The following is a 21,913-nucleotide window of genomic DNA, read 5'->3' on the forward strand; positions in this document are numbered from 1 at the left end:
GCCTCAGACGGGCGTGGAGACCAGGGTACAATAAGTTGTCGCCTCATTGAAACGAAGAAAAGAACGCGCCTTTTACGATTATATTCTTTTCTATTAACCCCTCCGCATTCATGGCTACCGCAAATTCGGCATCCAGGTTTTACTCAGGCTGCTTGACTTCTGCGTCTTTGTCGAGTTCGGCCCATGTTGTTAGACTAGCAGCAATACGTCAAGGCCGTCAAGGTCAGCTGTCTCATCTTCATATAGAGGCGCCATGCCTTATGAAATTCTTGCGTGCCTGACTTGATTTCATCTCCGCGTTGCTCGTGTTTATTGACTAATCACCAAATAATTGGTGATTTGCTCCTAAAAAAGGTCGAGGAGCGTTGCCTGGGCCATCGGACTTTTTTAGGAAAAAGTTAATCGACGCCACTGCCCCTGTTTCGATAATAATTGACAGTTTTGATTTGTTGCATTGTTTTCTGCAGTACATTTTTGGAATACACGCTACTCCCGTGCAAGCAGATTTTGTGCTCGCCGGAGTACCCCCAACGCCACGAAGATTTTATTCTGCTGAACGAACTCTAGGCTCGCAAGGAAGCGGCGGGCGGAAAAGGAGTAATGTCATTTTAACGGCACACCCGCAATGCGCGCTGTCTCGTGCATGGACAAAACAAGCGAGGACAAGGGCGGCTCGCCACAAATGATCTTTCACGTCAAGGAGCGTCACAACAAGAGGAAGCATCAGGCGTGTCCCCGCATGCCGGCTTGCTGAACTGCGGCGAACGAGGCTCGACTGTCTCGGCCACCTGTCGCCGGAAAGCAGAGTGACTCGGTGCTAGAGGCGCTATTAATCGGCGGCGAGCGGATGATCGATACCCGGAGGGCAAAGCTTTCGCGTTCCCAATCTCCCCTGCGTACAGCAAATGTTCATTCAACGGGAATAAAGTCATACTCACTTCTGTGGTCGAGTTAGTCGCGATCGTCCCGGGAACAGCAAGGAGACAACCGCTTGCGCCCTTCCAATTTCAATTTTTCTCCGCTAGTGGCGTCGACCTAATATCCCTTGGTGCAAGTGCGGCAACTCGAACCGCGAAGCCGCTCGCAAAAGAACGTTTCTTCCGCACACCAGACATCACATCATTTGGTGTGCGCCGAACAAGCCACTGCGTGTAAGAGGTAATATTTGGGGCCGACAGTTGCTGGTGCTTTCTTGAACTTTAGGTTGGCTTATAGAACACCTACAGACATTAGTGCGGTTTAAAACGAATGCAACCACCGCGCATCCAAATAGGGAAACAAAATGCGTTGGCCCAGAGAAAACAAAGACATTCCATTTATTCACTGTGCGCATAAGCACCCCCTCAATCGTACGGCGTCGGCCACGCATATGTATCTTAGCGGGCGTTGCGTAATGAGCATCACTACGATGCGTTCTTCTTGTTGGTTCGCACTCGCAAAGTACACGGCCGACGGCTCAGAGGCAAACCTGTTGTACTGCTGAGCCCGAAAACGCGGGTTCTGTTGCGGCCGTGGTGGGCATTTTTCTGATGGAAACGAAAACCGTCCGTGTGTTGAGATTTCGGCCGAGGTTGGCGGTTCCCAAATATGTATCTAAATCAAACCGTAGTCTTCCACTACATAGCCCCATATCGCAGGTGCAAAATAGGCGCAGGAAATCTCCCCAAATTCCTATTTTTATCCAACGTCAGCGACATGCTAGTTCCATAAATGACTGGGAAAGAATAGTTGCGTGTCTGCAATAAAAAAACGGATAAGGCTCGGGCATTTTCTAGAAGCTGCCTTCTTCGGGATGGTTGTGGGAGGACTGGAAGTACATTACCTTTGATTGCTCGCCAGAAATTTCGCGTACTGCTGTACAAAAAAAAAACAAAACAAAAAAAAACAGGGAGAGATTTATAGCTGCTTACGTGTGGGATATCGAAAGCATTGTATTTTATTTCATGATTTGAGATCCTCTATGTCTAATGGTAGGCATGTCGTGATTATGTCCTCTTCTGTGGCGACATTGTATTCGTCACGGGAGGAGGGGTATTTGTCGTCTTGCGTGCAATCCATCGGTTCTCTACTTCTGGGAAAGTGGTTGTAGTAGCTGCCGCGAGTGTCTGCGTCTTTACTCGCAGTGCTGTCTTTGTGTACCCGTGCGTCTTCTTCTGAGGCGTACTTTCGCGGGCGAGCATGTTTTACAGCTGCCGCTGAGGTGGCCGCTTCAATGTCCATTTAAGTAGAGACCGCACCGACAGCCAAAATGTGTCCAGTGGTGCGATTGTGTCGTCTCATTACCATCGCCATAATTTCTTTAATAATGCATCTTGTACTTCGTTTCGTTACTATTACTGAGAGGATTGTCCAATCGCCCTCGTTAGCCCTACATATACGCTATTAACGTAAACGTGCTTGGCTGCTTTTATCATTAGCATGCTAAGCTACCTTCGTAGGCGTCCAGTGGTGCGATTGTGTCTTCTCATTACCATCGTCATGACACTTTTCCCTTTGCGTCCTTTCCTTCTTCTCCTTGTTCTCTTCTTCGCCCTTGTGAGCCCTACATATGCGCTATTAGCGTAAACATGCTCTGCTACTTCTTCAATCAGCATGTTTAAATTACTCCTGTAGGCTCCAGTACATGCATATAACGCACGTTTTCTTTTTTTAAGAGTCGAAAGCCACAACGCATTAACTAAGCCCACCTTCAGTATGCTAGTGCCTAGAATTGGCAGCGGTGCAGGGGATGCGTGATGGACTCGTATTTCCAGAGGCCTCGGTTTCGAGACCAGAGCCGAATGCACCCAATTTGGTTTTCTTTACTTGTATTCATTTTCTCCGCCGGCCAATTTTTGGGGCTATCGCTCGGTCACGCCAACGCCGGACGCCAGATCTTTGCGTAACGGGCATTTATTTCTTTCGCGTTACACATTTAATTGATCGCACAGTGCACCATGGCCATTGTTTTTATGGTACTCCGAAAGCCCGAAATGAACATCTTTTTGGGGGGTTTGCGTAGAATCGCATAAACAGAGGGGGATGAAATTTTAAATACTTAACAGTAGCTTTAAATAATTAACGCGCGTCTTGCAATAAAAATTCCGTTCAATTAAGAACTGTGTTTCTATTGCATTTCTATTCTTTTTATCAACAGGTGTCTGTTTGGTTCCACCGGCGCTAAAAGTTGTCCTTCCGCTCATATTCCTCCGAGAGTTCTGAGGAAGCACCGGAGAAAAAAGTCCAAGAAGGAGCAAGCGGTGTCTCGGTGAGTTTGTGGAGCAAGGTGTCTCACCGTTTCCGCATTTCAACACTGCGGCGTCCCCTCGAGCACACCGAGCACCCTCGGTGAGACGAGCCCAAGGAGGGGCTAAGCCGTCTCTCGCGGAACAGCTTCAAGAGCGCTCAGGAGCGGCCACCTTCGCGAATTGCCGCTGCCGCGATGGGTCCACGACGTCGTTCATGCCGCGTGACTGCGCAAGAGCGCCGCCGCTGAAAGCCTCTTCGGCAGGGAAGCAGAAGCAGCGGGTTGACGATAGCCGACCCCTTCTTGGTAAGCGAGCAAACAGCGTCGGGGATGATCGAGCACCCTGTCTGTTTATACAATGTCAACAGCTTAAACTGTACAGCACTCGAGAAGGGAGTTGAACCTCGTAGCACAGGAAAGAGAAAAAAAAAAGGAGCCTACCCCCCTCCCCGCTAAAGAAAAGCCGGAGTACCAGAGACGGGCTGTACTTGATTGGACGCGCGGAAGCCATTCGACGCGCTGCCCTACCGACCAGGGCGTGTAACGGCCGAGTTATGTCCCTTAATGCAATACCTGGCCGAGCGAGAGAGATAGAGAGGAGCGCCGACAGCGATTATTCCGGCCCTGTCTGTGGGCAGCCGAGCGGTTAATGCATCGCTCCTTCCACGTGGACGTTCGGTCGCGATACTCGCGGCGAAGAACCGAGTGGGCAAGGAGCAAACTACTTTAGTACGAGCGCTGAAGATGTTGCCCTTCTGGACCTACCCACCAAGACGTACGATCACCTAGAAGGGAAGCTCAAGACGCTTGGCTTATCAAGGCTTGCGTTACGTTTAGTGCTTTTAGACTTCATCGAGCCACTGGCGGCGCACTGATCGGCACTTCAAAGCCAGTTCACTTTGTTGTGTTTGCTTTGAAGAAAAACAGAATCTTATAAGTTCGGGCGAGTTGGCACTGTTTTTTTTTTCTTGGCAATCTCGGATGCGCTGTTCCCCGACGATGTGCTTTTTCTCCCCAAAGGAAATATTGTTTCAGTATGATGTAGTGCGAAGAAAACAAGTAAATGTATCGCAGCGCAAGAACACTAGTTGCAAGAAAGAGCAGTTGACCCTACATTAGCCTTGTTCACTGATTCTCTCCTCTATAACATCGCTCGCTTGTCTGTTATGTCGCGTACAGTGTACTTGGGCAGCAGAATGGCGAAGATTCTACTTAGACAAGAACTTCAGTTGCGCACGAGCAAATTTTGCTAAACGTGTCTCGACTTATCTATATAATATTATTCACGCATGTGAACCTTATTATAGACGAAAGTCTAAAAACCGTAAATACCACACGATTGCCTTCCATGCGGTAGTAATGCCAATCATTTCTTTGTGACCGCAGGAGTCTGATTTTGCAAGTCCGCTCCATCGGTACACCAGACTTTACATAAAGGGCGATCGAGGCCGGGATGTTAGCGCAAAAATTCTGAGGACGTATAACGTGAAGCAGACTCAACAAGCTCATCCTATTTATTGCATTCAATTCAACCCACTCTAAGGAAGAATATGTCATTGAAATTAACCCGCCATATTAAAACAGAAAGCATGGATGCGTTCAGCTATCACAGTGTCCACCCTTAGCAGTTCCTTGAAATGAGGTATTCAGCGTGCAACGTTTGAAATGTTGCCTTAAGAATTTTTGTACCAGCGTGCGCGGATATAGTCAGCACAGAGTATAAAAATGCTCTTGACAGTGTGGGGGTTGAGGCTACCCAGGAACTCAGGCGGCAATCATAATCAATGGGCCACACTTATGTTTGTGATAGCGAAATGGCGGGCTTGTATCAGTGCGTTTTAAGAGCGCATATGGAAGGCCAGGAAGTGGGAGAATATGCCATCATGTTTTATACATTGTGCATCAGGTGCAACCAAAAGAAGAGGAAACGGAGGAAGTTGCTAGATAAATCTTGAGTGTCAACTCAAGAAAGCAATTTTGCTTCATTCCAACACATGACGGACACAGACGGGCGAACTCCAGCCGCCGTGCTGGGAAGGGAGGGGTTTTTAACAGTGCTTGCTCGCTGCCCTCTTAACTGGTTCACTGAGTGAGACGGTTCGTTCTCGCATTTAATGCCTGTGACGACGCTCACAGAAAAAAAGTCACGCGGCATTTTTACTATCATTATGCTTCCCCACCGGCCGAGTCTCACTAATGCGTGTGCGTGGGATGTCGAACCCTTTTTACGCACTCGCGAAGGTTTCCCAGCGCGCGCATGCTCGCATGGATATATTGGAGCTTAATAGGCGTCTTACCAAAATATTTCCTTTTGCATGAGCACACATGCTGAAAGTTGTTTCGCTTTACTTTAAAAGCTCGCACTCCTCGCTGTGTGTCTCAATTTGCCGGGTTATCTTGTACTAGCTTTCGGAAAGAGCCCCTGGATACAATGTGCAGACTCGTAAATTTTACAGGCAAGTCTACTGCAGCGGAGGACACACCCGAGTCATAAAAAAACAACCTCCCCCGAGTGGCTAAATATAATCTCTGATAACATCCCTGTCATTACAATGAGTGCTGCTGGTGCCCCCCGCACCACTTGGGAAGCTGACCGCTCTGCCATCCTTTCTCTAAGCCTCCCACACACACACACACAAACACAAAATAACTGTAGTGTTATCGAATACTTTCCTGTTCTACCACCTACCGCTCCAGTTCTGCTGCTGGCGATAAGAGCAATTATTGAAAAAATAAATTAATACAGGAAATGAATTATTAGCGGATGCTGATCCCAGAAATTTCTCGTAATCGAAATAACAAGACAATATTTAAGTTTTGTACTCATAAGGATGTAGCTCAGCCTGCTCAAAAATGGGCTAATTGGGGCCTTTAGGCACATTTGTTGGGATCCTAATCAAGGAGTCTTTAGAAGCTGAATTTTCCGTTTGCATAATCTCCGTGTTAAATATCCTGGTTAATTCCTGTAAAACGCAAACATCGCTGGACTTTCTGTGACATCGACTTCGTCAGTAAACGGAGGAATATGCTCATGCTTCTGTGCTCTAAGCGCATACCAGGGGCGCGTACGCATGCTTGATGGCCCGTCCAGAATAGACCTTACTCTGCAAAACTTCAGCGAAAGTCAACCTCCAGTGGTGACGTTAACACTACGCAGCAAAAAAAAAAACGCATTAAATCTTTAGTTTTGAGGAAAACGTATTGACACAATTCCTGCCTCCTAGGTAGCACCACGTAAGGAAAGCGGTCCCATCGGGTGTTTAAGTTTTTAACTTTGCCCCCAAAATTCCGCCGCTAAGATCGCCTCAAGACCAAAATGAAAGTCTTCCTTGTTGCATGCTGCCGAGAATAGGCGCAGGGTCACGATGATCAATGTTTAATGAAATTGCTCTCATTACTGGGGCGATATCACGGCATACCACAAACCTTTTTCATAATAAGCGCGGATCATTGGGAGAAATATTTTTCTGCAATAGTTATAATAAACGCGGGTTAGTCGACTAGGTTTTGTGGAAATTTTCTAGGTGGAGTAAGTTTCGGCGAAGAAAAAGATGACATCTACCTAAATTCAGCCGTTCGGGTTCCCAGGAAAGATATACAGCTTTCCTCTCTTCGAGCTGTCCCTCGCTTCGAGTTGTTTATCAATTCACTATCGCGCTACGAACGGCTAGCTTCCCGGTTAGTTTAGTTGGTAGAGTGACTGCACTAGGTAGGCGTGTGGTCCCTGGTTCGAATCTAGACCAGGAGGAATTTTAGATGCGACGCTGAGGAGCATCTCTTGCCGGCGGCCCTGTCCTGCGTGCGTCCGTCGTCCGCGTCCGCACAGCTGCGTCTCTCCTCCGCTCGCCTCCTCTCCTCTCTCCGATAGCGAACACTCTCTCCCAACATCTGCGGTCGCGCTGCGCGCGGCGCCACGCGCGGCGCTGCGCGCGGCTGCGCACTGTGCGCATGTGCAGTACTCACTCTCTCTCCGCGGTCTCCTCTCCTTAGGGCGCGCTGCGCATAGAAGCGGAGTGCCGCACTCCGGCCGGTCTCTCAGTCGACGGTCGTCCGTGCTTGCGCTTGCTCTCTTGCCGTACCCGACAATTGCTTGATTGGTGTTATTAACATCAACTCACGCAAAATCTACCTGCAAAGCAGCGAGCCAAACGCTAACCGTTTTACACATACCACTGACATTTTATTAATACGGAACCATTCTTTGGGCATATTAAACATGAAATTGAGCGTTCGTACAGAAAACAAAATATCTGGCGTGAAAATTTCAAAGTATGTGTCAGCAACGCTGTAACCTTGCCTAAAATAGAGTGAAATAGAGGCAGTAAGCGGGCTGTTTACAAAAACAGTACAAGCTAGCCCTTTCATTGAGAGAACTTATTTTAGCTGCGTCTTACCACAGTGCCAAATTTAAGAAGTATGTATTCTTCTTATACCACCTATTATGAGGTGATAGCAGTCGGTGATTTTTGGGTGACAGTAAGCGCAAGATTGTTTTATCCGTTGCGATAAACACTTTGTTCACCGCCATTCGTCGTCATGTGGAGAACCATAGAATTGAGGCGTCTCTTCTGCGGCGACAGATAACGGCGTAGGTGTTGCGTATATTGGCTCTCACACAAACTCTCACCCATATACCTAACACCATTGTGTGTTTTCCCACTTATACATAGGAATGTGCACGCATTTAGTAGTGTTCACACATCTTCGTCCCTTGAAAAACTCTCTTAAGGCAAAGAAGGCTTTCGTTTTGTGAAGTATATTGACCCACTGTCCCAATAGTTTCTGCAAAGACAGATATGTCCGAGATAGATGACTAAGCTTGCCACTGAATTTTTTTCGCTCGGTCGCATGTAGAGGGCACTCAAACAGGACTTGACGCACGTCTTCAGTTTGGTGTCCATAAGCACAGCATGTGTCATCAGCAAATCAAATACGGTAAGAAAATTTCTTGGTGTTGGCCACGTCAAGACGAAGGCGATGTAATAACGTGTCAACCGAACTACCGAGATGAGACGCACACGGGTATGCAAGGGACGGGTCCACTTGGTATAACAGCTATGAACGGCATTTATCGGTCAACCTGGTTTCCAAAGTAATGTGTGTGCTCAGTTGTTTGTTTAACATAATTTTTCGCATCACCTCTGGCGAAAGGCACGGTGCTACACGTGGAATTTGAATGAGTGGTTGCTGTTAGTTCGTCAGCTCGTGAATTTCCACGTATTCCAATGTGCCCGGGAATCCACTAAAATAATATTCTGTTAGTTCTTCATAATATTATTCTTTTAGTTCTTCTTATTTAAGTTGCCATCACATCACAGATGCGTTTTGCCAAGAGATTGTTGTGAGTGTAAGCCAAAATTAAATTTAGGGCTTGAAAAGCCGCTTTTGAATGCGTGAATAATGCCCATTTAGTCGGTGAAACTCATGGTAGCGATAAATTTGACTGAAAGGTATATAGCGTAAAGCTCTGCAGCCGTCGACGATGTGGGATGCCACCCTGATCAATGTGGAGACTGGGTATTTCGAAAGGTGACGACGAGGTGGTTGTCAACGATCCATCGGGGTATATATGCACATACCCACATTATGTTCATGAATATAATTGCCACTGTAAATATAGATGTTTTTTTAGCATCCTGAGGATATCAGCATTGGTGTCAATGCAGAGAACAGTCCATGGAGGCAATCCAGTGCTGTGTTGCCATTGAGACACAAGGAGCAGGGCCATGATATCACCAAAGAAAGGCTGCCCAAATGAAATGTGATCTGCTAAAGATAATCGCTACTTAAAGAGAATCAAACGTCTACTGAGCTCAATGAGCGAATATCATGGCCGCGACGGAGAGAAGCAACAACGAAGGCGCGAGTCCCTAATGCGGCGTCACATGTAGCGCCTCCCCACAGATAGCCGCCAATCAAAAATATCTTAGGGCAGGTAGACGGGGTAGAATCCGGGCACCGTCCGCGTATAACATGCCCACGCGAGGAATTGACGCAATTGTCAGAAACAACGTATTTAAAGCACGTACCAGTCATAAGGACACATTAAGGTGTCTATGCATGAATGTCACACTGAATTCTATTTACGCGTGGTGGTTGTTTTGCTAGGAATTTAATTTGTCAACTAGCAAGTGCTGCAAAATGGAAAGATGAATGGAGTATCTAGAAAAGACACCTATGTTTCCAACCCAGCCGCTACTGAAACCCTGCCAGCTAGCGGTGTTCGAGCGCTTACAGAAGAAGTGAGGATCTGATACGCTGAGCACAAAACAATGTCAATAAATACTCCGATTCTAAGCTCAGGCGACTTATCGGCACCACGTTGCGCCGGCTTTTAAATCTATGTAGTGACTCGCTAAGGCTAAAGTAGCCAACCATTATTTAAAAAAAAAAACTCACGGACTCTTCACTTCACACGACATCGTGCGGACGGTTTTGTAAACTCCAAGCCATACGGCCCATACTCAATATACTTCTTACACCTTGCAATACTGCAGTAACGATTGCGTTGAGCCGGGTTCATACTGTTGCCGCATTTGTAGTAATATCTTTAAAGAATGACGTCATTTCACGTCTCAGCCAACCGAACTGCGTGACATGCCGCTTTCTTACGTCTATAGATCACGATATGGCTTTTGCTTCGGTAGTGTGAACATAGCCTTATGCCTCAAAACAGTACGCAACCGAACATTGCATCGATGTTATACGGTGTGTGAAACAATGTTTTGTGTTATTTACTGAATTATCTAATATCTGCTATACAACATGTAAGTATTTCTGCATGTAGTACTGTGTCCTTCAAAATGTTTTTACGAATGCACTTGTAGGAAACTAAAAGCGAAAAGCGACAAGTTCCACCAAACCGGAAACAGGTAAAAAAAATTAGTAGTGGCTTAGCTCTGCTATGCCAGGATATACGTCGCGTGAGCTAAGGTTCAGCAATCCAGTCCAGTCCAGTCCAGTCCAGTCCAATTCAGTCTAATCCAGCCCAATCCAGTCCAGAGTCCAGTCCTGTCCAGTCACTGCTACTCGCGCATTGAGCGCTCAGCACGGCTCTTCACGAGCCACGCGAAACGGCTATCAAGCGGCTCCGGTGCAGCGTAAGACTTGGCTACTGCGCAATTGAGGCGCACACCTGGGCACTCGCCGGCGCGTCTGCCGCGGCTATGACGCAACACAATCCAACACAATCCACTTTAATCCAATCAAATCCAAATCCAATCTAATCTAATCTAATCCAATCCAATCCAAGACAATCCAAGCCAAGCCAAGCCAAGCCAAGCCAAGCCAAGCCAATGTCCCTCGCGCTTGCGCAGAACGGCCCTTCACGGCACACGCGAAACTGCTCAACCTCGGCCAGTGTAGCTTACGCTACAAAACCAGATTGGCCTGTAAAAGGTGCTCCACAGTCAGCAACCATATGTTGCGGTGAAGCTAGAAAAACAGTCCGAGGAAGTCTGGGCCGTTCTTGCGTGGAGTGAATTCCAGGGCAGTTGAACGCCGCACAGAAATTTTTCGAGTGAGTGTATTGACGTCGAAGCCAATGGGAATAGGTGAATCGGTGGCCAATGTCGATGACAGCTGGAAGCAGCTGCAATCATTATTGGCCAATGCCCTTGAATGAGCATGTGACAGTTGTGTGGGGGTGTGTAGACGTCGCAACAAAATGGTAATTGGTGTGGTGGAACAATGTGAACTTCTGATGACGGCTGTCTTTGGCGCTGGCTAATCCACCGCTATGCCTTTATTTATCCTTAATGTTAGGCGACCTTAATGATGATGCTAACGACGTGGCAAGCAATGCCAAGCTCATTGTATGTCTAGATGCATGTAGCCGTTCCCGATGTTTTCTCCGTCAACGGCCGCAACTTAGGGGCACCGGGGAGTGCTCAACTCACATTACGGAGGCCCTGGGTTCGATTCCCATCCAATTTAAAATTTCGATATTTTCTTTGCAACTCAATCATTTTGCATCTTTTTTTTTGGAGGGGGGGAAGGGGGGGGGGGGGGGGGGGGGCTTCCGGCCATCTTAGGAGCCATTTCGCTTCTACCGATGCCAGACGGTAGCTTTCCGGCTCAATGGACCACTTATTGCTTTGGGATTATAACAGGGTCATTATCGAACAGTTTGGCATCTACCCTAGCACGAAACACAGACCACCATCACTAGGTTTCGAAAGGAAAATAAATTATATATCGAGTTATGTGAATGTCACAATGAAAGATAAGTGTTTTCATTCCTTCTGTGACTGTATATACTTTACAGGTGTGGGCGGCAGGGGGGGGGGGGGGGGGGGCTTTAAACTGGCACGCGTTGCAAAAAAGTTTCCGGGGTCATTTCATTGCATTCTGACTTTTGAAGAAAATAGTAAAAAAAAAACTCGGCCATTTATTCTCGTTTGACACCACGGCTTAGAAACTGCAGTAGTTCATCACTCCATTCCCCCTCTTTGTGAGCACTGTGCAGAGGCGAGCATTGAGGTACATCTTTGACGATGTGGCCATCACTAAATAAGCGCCATTTTCAAACTGTTATTAGAGGCACGTCTGTTGTGTCACCGTAAACTAAATTTTGCCCGCATATAGATTATTTTAGCAGCACAACATGATGTAACTGGTTTTAGAGTGGGCAGAATATAATTAGGTACGGCTATTCGCTGCAGTAGTGCACTTTCTATTGAACGCACTGCAAAGGGAGCGCATTTGGGCACGCTGGGTCACACGAAGGAGGACTGCTTTTGATTAAGCAGTTGTTGAAGTCGTAGTCAGCGTAACCAGGTTAACGATATTTTGAATTGGTGCAGAACATTGCAGCGGAAGCACGAGGGGTAATCTGAGTTGAGGTGATGCAGTAGAATGAGTTTTATAGTTCTTTTGTCAAGCATAAGCGGTCGCACGTGCTACGCTCTGAGAATCGCGAAAAGAATTTCTTTTTCAGAACTTAGATGAAAGGAACTTATTTAACTTAACCCATCAGGTTACTTAACCATTGAATATGTTTAAAAATTGCGCCGTTAGCTAGTAGCGGGATATTTCTATACGTGACCTTCCAGGCAAACACTCATGCACGGGTATGGGTAGAAGACGAAGAAACATACATAATCGGACATCGCGGTTTTGTCGTGTGGCCATTCTTTGGTGTTGAAACGAGGCAGTCAATTTTTACCAAAAGTGCGTCGTAACTGAAAACATACCGACATGCCGGTTGTCTGTTGTCAGCGAAGCTGTTACAAAAAGGTTGCCGCCTTCTTGCCGGTGCCACCCCTACAAAACATTTCTCAGGGGAGTCTTGGAAATGGAAGCATCAAACTCGGAGGCAAGCACACATTGCGGCTGCCTTCTATTGACAGTGCATTCGAACGTAAATGTTACCGCCCCATGAGCTCAATACACTCTTCGCAGTGGTGGCGCAAGAGGATGCCGGCAATACCGCTCCAGTCTAATTGATTATGAGGTTTAACGGGACGACGCAACGCAGGCGATGAGGCCCGCCGTAGTGGAGGACTCCGGATTAATTTGGACCACCGGGGGATCTTTAACGGGCGCCGAAATCTGGAACACACCGGCGTTTTCTCTTTTCACCTTCATAAATAAAGCGGCCGCCGCGACCGGGAATCGAACTCGCGACCATGGGCTCAGCAGCGCAACGCCTCAACCACTGAGCCATCGCGGCGGGTACCCCTCCAATCTAACGTCCCGACATGCGGGAAATGTGCGCTTATTCTCACGCCCTCGTATTCGGGTATCAGGAGAAAATGACCACAAGTACATCATGCGATTGGAGATCATGGTTGTCTCGCCTCGACATTCTCAACTGCTCGATTACTCATTCATCGTAGCAGCCAAGCATGTAATAATTTGTTTTGAAGTGTTTGTGTGGCAAAAAAATTGTAGGACGCTTATGCTTCGCCTTGGATAGAGGACCGCGAAAACTGAGCACATTCAGACGTAGATGCGCCATCTGCAATCCGTAGTAGGCAAAGGCTTCAAAAAACGCTCCGCGCTGGTAGACGACACCAGATCCATCGCACACTGCTATTCCGGCTGCCGAGCGGTGTTCCAGCATTCTCCCCAGACAAACAATGACGTAAGGGTCATAGCACCGCTCGCAGGACTCCGCGACGGATAAAAACATTCCGCCCGTCCACGTGCCTCGCATTTGTCACGACGAGCCCATCGAACAATCAAATTTCGCGCCCTGCCACTGACGCCGGCTTTTCTGCGATACAAGCTCCTTAGCGCTCCCGCGTTAAAAGTAACCGTCGCTTTCAGCGGCCATGCGCCATGTGATGAAACCCGTGAGACTTCAAAGAAGTTATGCCAGAAAAGCTACGAAAACATAGCCTATAGCATTGCCAGCGTAACTGCATGGCAAAAAAAGGCAAAACAAAATATAGCGAATATAATTTTAAAGTGGACTATATGTGCATACCTCCAGTATGCGCGAATGTTTAGCATTACATGTAGTCAAGATTTTCTTCTGGCATGCAACAAGTTAACGGGTATTACTTCGTCATTGGTTCTTTGGTGGAATAACTTTAGTAGCGCTGTTATAATTTTGCTTTAGCTGCTGTAATGTTTCCATTTAAACCCATGACCTGAATTCCTCTTTAAAAAATCACGCGAAAATGCCAATGCCAGAACCCTTGGAGTGGTTTATAGGCATATACTCCGCATATAGAAATTGGAATTATGCAGAAGCTATTCCTTAAACTTCGGAGGCGAGCACATGAAGCAATGAAAGAATATCAAGTATAACACCAATGTACGTAACCCATATCAACAAGAAGTCCAGAAGTTGTGCACAGCTTTAAAAGAAAGTGCTAAAGCCTCTTCATCACGTTCCCGGCCGCGGACGACAGCAGTATGGGGGAGCTTTAGGAAGCCCTAACTCCGTACTTGCCTCATACTGAGCTTTGTCGGAGGCACACAGATTGCCCAACACTTTGTGGCGACATTCGGCAAATGACACTCAGGCTTATGTAGGCCCTTAAAATAAACCATGAAGACATCCACTTATTTCCTATGTAGGCCAAGGACGCGGGTTAGATTCCGGGCCGCGGCGGCCGCTTTTGTGGTGGAGGCAAAAAGCGAAAACGCCCGTGAGTTCGACATTTTGGCGCACGTTAAAGATCCCCAGGTAGTCGAAATTAACTGCAGAAGAACGGAAAGTTGGGCTAGTTGGTATGTGTTCATTTTGGTGGAATACAGAAGCGCTCAAAAAACAAAGACGAAGGAAGAAGTAGACAGCACTGTCTACTTCTTCCTTCGTCTTTGTTTTTTGAGCGCTTCTGTATTCCACCAAAAAAAAAAAAAAGTCGAAATTAATGCGGAGCCTTCCATTAGAGCGAGCCTCACCACCTGTGTATAGCGTCGGCGCGTTAAACCTCATATTTAATCAAATCAATCAATATTACCTATATATTTCAAACTTTCTAACGAACGCATTTGCCCCTTCAAGCTTTTACCATGAGACATTGATGTGTTTAGTTTCAGCTGCGATCATAGACATCAATACGTTCATTCTTATAATGCAAATAGGTTTCTCGTAAAGTCATAAACAACATAGGACTTGACTGGATCTCTTTCCAATTGAATACTTAATGATTATTCTTAGCAATAATAAATATCGCGCTTTTACGTTTATTGAGTTTATGTGTCAAGCATTATAATTATGTGTCAAGCATTTTCTAGCCATGGATAGGGAGTAACTGTTGCTTCTCCTCGGTATGACATTGCCGTAGACGCCGGTACCCATGTTTTTTTTTTTTTTTCTCTCCAAGACTGGTCAGAGTCCGACCCTTGTGGGGCATAATAAAACATTTTTGTGCGGATTTTTTCTGCACACAGCAATACATCCAGACATGCCGTTCATCGTTAGTTGTGCGCAAGGCCTTTTGCAAAGGTCCCAGGTCAGCAAACTAGAATCAACGGAGTCATCATCGGTCGCTTCAGATATATCAGTGCAGCCCCGCCGCTTCTCGTCTACACCACCGTTTGTTTTCCCGACGCCGAATCATCATCCTCGTGCTAGACAAAGGCGCAAAAGGAGCGAGAGCGAAAGAATCGGTGCCAATGGAAATGGCAGTCAAAGTGCTCCACTCAGGCATCTCGTGCCGCTCGAGGCCCCGATCGTAAACGCTTTCCGGCGGGCCGTAAAAAGCGCCAACCTTCCGAAGACATCCCCAAGCGGGCACAGTCGCTTGCGGCACTCGAGCGAGATGGAAGCGCGCCGTTTCGCCGCACCAGTGGCCTGCGGGGAAAGACGACCACGCATTCGACGGTCAGGTCATTCGGAGCACGTTCCGCGCACTGTCCGCCGGGCCACCACGCTATTTGCGACGCCCTCAGGAACGGCCGTGCCGCACGAGTCATGAGCCGACGAGGGCTTTGTTTACCCCTTAGCATTGCGCCAGCTCACCACATGCCTCCTGCCTTTTCACGATCGGGGAGGAAGAAAGACCCCGTCTCGAGAGAGCTGCTTTCTCCTGGAGCCTACAGTTCGCTGGGCCGCCGGTCCCGTAGGCCAGTTCCACGGTCCTTATTTATGTTTCCTTTTTGTTAGCATGAAAAAAAAAAAAAAAGCCTCTGCCTACTTGAACTTCCCAAAGACAATTTATCCAATCGTTATACTTTGTGCCTTACTATCGATTTGCCGCCTAGGGCTTTCTGTACACACAGGACGCTTTACAAGGATAGGCAAAGTACTGTGCAGGCAAGAAGATACTCGTTGTGCTGACAAGGGATCTCTACCGTCGAAGTGTACTGATGAAGGACGTAGACTCCGAGGAAAAGCCAGTGGCCAGAGTTCCGGCTTTTCAAACCCCTGTTCCCTCCCTTGCCTAATCTCTGGCGATCTGCATTTCTTGGTTAGTGTTCCTGGATATTGTTTTCTAAGGTGGCAGGCATGGTATCGAGAACACATTACCTAAGTCTAGATGCGTCCGAGCTCTATCAGGATCTTACCGATACTTTATGCATCCGGGCTAATTGAACATGGACATGTTCTGAATCCTCTTCTAGTTCGAACCGCCATGGTTTGGATCCAAATCCGTCTCAAACATTAAGTAATGACAGAAAAGTGCTTCAGCTGGAAGCACGAAGTTCCCTTGCTGCTCATAGGTAATCCACCAACAGTGTGAGCTTAGAGAAAGGAAGGTGCTCACGTTTTAAAGCGAAACTGTATATGGCTAGGGCGAAACGGCTGCGTGTAAGGAAGCAGAAAGCACTCCGAAGTATGGAGTGCGCATGCGCGAAAGGAACTGAGTGTGACAGGTGCCAACCTACAAAGGGAAAGATAACGCCGGGGTCTCTCGTGGTAAAACATGCCGTGGCCACGTGTTTGTGAAGTAATTGGAAGGCACACAAAGATAAGAGAGCACTCGCAACGAATCGCTCGTTGGTGAGGAACGACGCCGCCAGCTGTAGCCAGAATGCGACCGTCGCCGCCGCGTCGTAGGTGTTCTAGCTCTCGGACAACGGGAATGATCGAGACTACCATCTCTGCCTATTACTAAACGAAAATCACCGGTAATTACTTTTTTTTTGTCCCAAGCTGCACACTGCGATTGCTGAATTTATTACTTGTTTAAACTTCGTAGTTTTCCACGTGCCTTCTGTTGCTGCCGTTTTTATTTACTTTTTTCTCCTTTAACGTTTTTGCTCTCTCTTAAATGAAGGGACGATAGTAGAAGGAAAATTGGGCGCCTCTGGCACACAAAAGCGCCGACTGCTCGAAGAACTCAAAAAAAAAAAAAACGGCCCAAGGAATGCTCGCGATGACGCCGCCTTTCGCATGGAAGCCGCTCGAAACAAAGTAACCAATTTAGTTGAAAGTGATACCGGGTAAATTTGGCTCTGTGGCGGGATTCGAACAGGCGGCCTGAGGAACGGGAGGCTATCAGGCAACCCCTGGACCTCCACCTTTCGGTAATGCTAGCTCACTAAACGTGGACATAGTGAATGGGCTGTGGTCTTGGACTTCAAAACGCGTGTTAGAGGCATGAACTGTGGCCTACAGAGAGAGGAAGAAAAAGACGTAGGGGCAGAACATTGATGGTTACAATGAGAGGATAGACTCGCACCCACCCCTGGACACGGGCCCTCAATGCCCATATAGAGCGGGTAGCGCCACTATAGGCAACACCTCATGGCTAAATAAAATGTGCATGCTACCTAACACACGGCATTCATTCGTCGAATTGAACCGTTTACATCAAATGCAGCTGCAATACATGGTCGCTCACGGCTATGCGACGAAGAATACAAGCGGGACCGGCGGAAGGCGGCGACGACAGCCAAACCCCAGAGGCCCACATGAACGCCTGGGGACGTAAAATCTTTACCACGAAGAAAACAGGAAGTGGAGCATTCCGCGGAAATGACGACAAGGCAGAACCAGGAGGTGCGACAGCGAAGAAGCTCAAGCTATATTGCGATGGGCTACGAGGTGTCTACTTTAGCGGCAGCTGTATAAAAACCGCTATCGTACGGCACTGCCCGAACACATAAAGTACCATGTACGAGGCGAACTAAACACACCGCGACGTCATCCCCAATACAACATGGTGCCGCACACACTACCGGCATACCCGTTTGACAGTTGAACACAAACTCTATCGCAATCACTACATTATAACGAGTGCTTCGGTGTCCTAGAATTTTTCGACCTGCATTGCTAGCCACTGCTTTTGCGCTAAAAGGCAACTTCAGTTTGTGATGAGGTCTAAGCTGGTGAAGTAATTTGAATACCTATGCGTAAGGTCATTGTGTTAGTACTTGAATAAGCGCGTTGTTATGGCGCACCCCGGCAGATGGAGGGCTGCTACCGACTGAAAAGCCCGTCACCCGTTAATTGCTGGACTGCCACCGCCACAAACAAGAGGGACTCACTCATACACTTATAGTTGTAGCTTTCTTGTTTTTAAATTTCCTTGTTCGCTAATGTCGTACTGGATTGCGGTATTTATTCGCTGAAACATCGCATCCACGCTTCTCTCCAAAGTGTACACGCAACAAAACAAATTGACAGCATAACGTTGCAGTCCTTTATGCTTTATACTGGTATACGAAACTCGTTTCATAGCCCCTCTAAATAACACCCCCCCACCCCCCTCACACGCGCTTTTCCACCCGCAACGACGAAAATCTCTGGTGTGTTGGCACGTTGTATACGTACTTCGACATGTGATGGAGCTTACCTGGCCAACTTAAAGTTACGACGCGAAAGAACAATGTCTGCTCGAATGCTCTCTACCTTCGTTATAGGCGAATGAACAGAACAATGAACATCTAATTGGCAATTGTATCACAATGAATGTACCAAAAACTGGCAACCACGCAATTGTACAAAATACAAAAGAGACCGCAAATATTTTCATGCCAGTAGGTACTGTATAATGGCGCTCAAATTGAATAAACAGCTCATCGACACGGCACTCAACTAACTCTGAAAGTAAGACCCAGACTGTGGATGTACCGTTCCGATGATGCTGTACTTTTTCCAGCATAATAGGATCAATTATGAACTTTTTGCTTTAATCTGTGGTTGAAGAATTTGGGTTATAGCCGATATCTACCCAGTTACGGAGGCATCCCAAGCGAGAAACTGTGGCCGCGTGTTTGTGAGCCCAAGAGCAGCTCCACCGGTGCCACTCCACCGTAGCTTCGCAGACGTGCGCGTTAGTTTGCGCTAATCTGCAGAGTCGAGTCGTGACCGGTCATTTGGGGTCGGGAGCTTCTCTCATAACGTTGGCAGGGAAGCGCTCTTTTCTTGGGCCTCACGGCTTCATTCTGGACTCGCACGCAACCGGCCCTGGAGATTAAAGTATCGATCTCTTCCCGCGAGCAGGAGGCTCGCATAGCACCGCTGGGAATAGCGCAACTCCGCCGGTCGGCCCAATATTGGGCGCCTGTGGCACCTGAATGATTGAAAGGGTGAGAGACCGGTCACGCTTTCCTCTCCCTCCAGCGTTGCGTGGCCACCCCGCGAATGGGCGCTGTACAGGCGCTGCCCAGCGGGAATCGCGCTCTTACCCGGCTACGTGCTCACCTGTGGCTCGTGCCCAGGGTCCCTCCACATGGCCGCAAACTTAGCCTCGCGCCACTGGAGCTAGCTACTTGGCCCGTTTCGAAAAAAGAATTCGTACGAGTGGACTTTCTGATTGATCAACGTGTCGCTGGAAACTTCTGGATAAGAAAGCTGATTCGGGGCGAGAGCGATCCCGAAATGAACAAAAATATTCATGTGCGATGCGAAAAAGAAGCGGCGCACCTAAAGACGGATGAAAAAAATAACGGAAGCTCACACTAGCGCGAAAGGCTTGAAGGTAGCGAAGCTGTACGCAACCATCACGACCATCACGACGGTTTAAGTCAACGACTGGAGCCGATATGCTTCTTCTTCGATGCCACAACGACCTTCACCCCGTCAATGTTGCTATAAGTGTGAGCTTCGTTCATTTTTTTTGGAACTGATAATCATTAGACATCGCCTTGGAGGGGCGCACGCTACGACCTGTCTTTCTCGTTCCGAGCAAGTGTTGCCACGATTACGGCGACTGCTGGATTTGTTTTTTTGGCCAATTTTGGCCAATCTTCCTAGTGGGTATGCTTGACTTGCAATCATGCGGCGATGACCCCGGGCGGTCGCCGCGACGCACGCACAGACGAGCGCTCGGCATTAGCTTGGTTTTTAGGGCCGAGGCCCCTTAGGCCCTCGGGCTATCGGCGTCTAATGTCATCGTCGTAACCGTCATCTCATAACACCGGAGCACTCGTTTACGCCTCACGCTAGAACGTAACGCGTACTAAACAAAAATAGTGCCCTTCCACTCTGTCAAGAAGGGTGATCTACGAAGCTGGACGCACTCCATGGGGTGCATGAAAGAAAGCATTTTTTTTTTGTAATTTGCGAATGAGCATACTTCCCAGCCAATTAGATGAATGAGACTTAGAAGAACCCAAGCTTTATTTCAGCCGACAAATATGAAGGTGTCTGTTTCCCTCTCGCGTCGTCGGCATCTTAGGTTTGTGTAACACACCAACCCAATCAGCTCGACAACTGAGGACACACGATAGGTCGCATTGGACCTTTTGACGTCCACGTATAAACCTTCCGCCAGCATAGCGAATATGACATCAGTGAGGGCGTAAAACCTATAGCTGCGCGTGCACGCCCCCAACCCCCCTCACCTCCCTCCATTCCGAACATGTGCACGCATAAACCGGAAACCAGTTATGTGCGCGTCTTAGAAGTGAAAGACACCATCCAAAATGTCGCTCTGAAAGCCCTTTAGGCTGAACAAGTAATATTGGCTTACTAGACGAGCTGCAACTTGAGGAGGCAACGGCGGCGGCAGCGGCTTTCCGTCGTTTTCTCGCCCATTCGCGCTTCTGTTCGGGCCGGCGGTTCTTCAACTCCCGCTTTTCTTCTAGGCGAACGACATGCATCCGTCCCACAGCGAGTTGAAACCTGGAAGGCCTCAAGCCTCTTTACAGCGAACAAAGATGTGGCTGCCCGTTTTCCTCCCCCACCGTAGGCATCTTACTGTCGGTGCAACACACCAACCGAGACCCAAACCGCTCGGTTACGGAAGACAGCTTACAGGGCGTATTAGCCATGAATCTACCACGTTCAAATTTCCCATCAGCACAACGGGCATGTTATCGTTAGCGGCATGAAGCCCAGCTGTGTGTGCACGCCCCTCTACTTCCACCCCGCACCCACGCGCGCATAAACAGGCAACCGGTGATGGGCGCATAATAAGGCGTGAAATACACCGACAAAAATGTCTCTCGTAAAGCGTTTTAAGCTGAAGAAGAATTATGGACTCATGCCGGCGTTCTAACCAGGCAAGTTTTCTGGAGCAATTCACAGTTATTCGGGGCGGTGGAATTTGAGGCGGCAACTGTGGCAACTGCGGCGGCTGCTTGTTCAGCGGCGGCAGCGGCTTTCGGGCGTTTTTACGCCAATTCGCGCTCCTGTTGATTCTCCGCAAAAATCTGATAACGGCGCAACCGCCGTTGTCAGCCAATTGCGCAACTTGTCAAAGAAGGGTTGGTGGTGACGAGGTGAATAACAGTTGGGAAAGGGGGTCGGCGGTGGCAAGGAGGGGCCGCGGAGCGGCACCGAGTAAATCGGCTTCACCGGAATGAAAACTGGGGTAGGGGGGGGGCTTCACAGTAAAACACCGGGACACTTGTGTACGCCTCGCGCTAGAACGCTTCGTGCTTCAAAGACGCGAGAATTTAACGGCAAAGCTCTATACCTCTACCCCCCGACAGTTTCATCTCCGTTGGCAAAAACGCCCAAGCGCCGAGAATACACTTATACACTGCATGCTTCGCCCCTCCCCATGTTTCACGTTAGTGGAGATGGCCCGGGATTTTTTAACTTCCGGGGGGATGCCGCAATCTTGGCTAATCTCCCTAAGTGGGCATGCTTGTCTGGACAAACGTGCGCAGGGGACCCTCGGCGGTCGTCGCGAGGCACGCTCAGACAAGAGGTGGGCATTTTTTTGTTTTGTTAACTGCCACGCGGTCGCCGCGAGGACCGCGCTCACGTAATGCGCTCGGCAATTTCTTGGCATTTTTAGCTGCAGACACGAGAAATTACGATTTGCCAAAGGGCTTCGCTCTTGAAAGCCATAGCAAAGGAGGCTAGCACAGGCGGATCCAGAGGGATCT

The 21,913-nt window shown here is 48.2% G+C and overlaps 1 long non-coding RNA gene across 1 annotated transcript in view; it reads right to left on the minus strand.

Moving 5' to 3' along the window:
- The window catches only part of LOC144170292 (uncharacterized), a 303,473-nt gene that overhangs the window by 8,546 nt on the left and 273,014 nt on the right, over positions 1 to 21,913 (minus strand). The window lies entirely within an intron of this gene.

Source organism: Haemaphysalis longicornis, unplaced genomic scaffold (genome assembly GCF_048455015.1).
Source record: "Haemaphysalis longicornis isolate Haplotype H1 unplaced genomic scaffold, Haemaphysalis longicornis Haplotype H1 scaffold_1, whole genome shotgun sequence".
Taxonomy (NCBI): domain Eukaryota; kingdom Metazoa; phylum Arthropoda; class Arachnida; order Ixodida; family Ixodidae; genus Haemaphysalis; species Haemaphysalis longicornis.